We start from the raw sequence: 1,156 nt of genomic DNA on the forward strand, positions 1-1,156 counted from the left end.
AGCGGGCTGTGTAGCCAGGACCTCCCCTGGGAGGCCGAGCACGGAGCCCGGCGACCTCCCCGCAGCCTCGAGACCTGCACGGGGCCAGGAGCGGGTGCTGGGTGTCGCCGAGATGGCCTCCGATCGGCTAACATTTCGTGACGACAGAGCGGTCTGGCCCTTGCCCAGCAGATCCCGTCTCCCTGCACCACACGGCAGCCCCCTCGCAGCGCGGCCGGGGCCCCAGTGTTTATAACGATGTGCAACCACAGCGGGCGTCTTTCACGTGTACCCCCATATACTGTCATCGCGAGGAAAGCAGCTCTGTGAGGGGACAGACGGAGAGGAGTTGGTGGCGTGAAGCTGCGTGTGTGGTGAGACGCCCTGAGAGTCGCGGGACCGGCTCCGCGTTGTCTGACTGGCTTCCCTCACCCTCCCCGGGCGGCGAGAGCGTCCAGCCAACGGCTCCTAAACCGCACTGTCCCCAAAATGTGTCTCTGGTGCCACAAATAAAAGCTCCTGAAATCGTAGCTTCGGTGTGGGTTTCGTGAGCTCCGGCCGCCGTGGGTTTGGATAGCCTGTCCCCAGAACCCCAGAAACTCACGTGTTCCATCCACAGGTGTGTGTGCGCGCAAAGCTGGTGCACCCCATGCTGGTGAACCCCAAATCTGGCTCCTCCCTTGTCACAGCCCAGCGGGCGACATCACCAAGAAGGAATTATTCCCATCTCAGGAGACTGAGGCCGACGCTTTTCTTTTTCCTCCGATATTTTTTATTGATTTCAAGAGAGAGAGAAACATCCATGTGAGAGCAACACACCAGCTGGCTGCCTCCTGCACACCCCTCCCAGGGTCGAGCCGGCACCCAGGCCCGTGACTGCCGGTCACACAGGCCATGTTTCGGTGCACGGGGCACACCCAGCCACTGAGCCACACCAGCCGGGGCCCCAAAGCACGTTGATGGTTGTCACAGACGGGAAGTGTCCGCCCCTTGTTCCCAGGGCACCAGTGTAGAAAGGGTCCCCTATAGTGAACGGCATCCCTCGCACGGGGTCCATGGGCCCGAGTCCGCGGGTCTGGGCACAGGGACACAGGGGCCAGGACTCCCTCGAGGACACAGTGCAGCCGGCCCGTGACCTGGTGTCCGGCGAGGACGGCCGGGTCCTGGGCCTCGGGCC

This window comes from Myotis brandtii, unplaced genomic scaffold (genome assembly GCF_000412655.1).
Source record: "Myotis brandtii unplaced genomic scaffold, ASM41265v1 scaffold743, whole genome shotgun sequence".
In the NCBI taxonomy this organism is placed as follows: domain Eukaryota; kingdom Metazoa; phylum Chordata; class Mammalia; order Chiroptera; family Vespertilionidae; genus Myotis; species Myotis brandtii.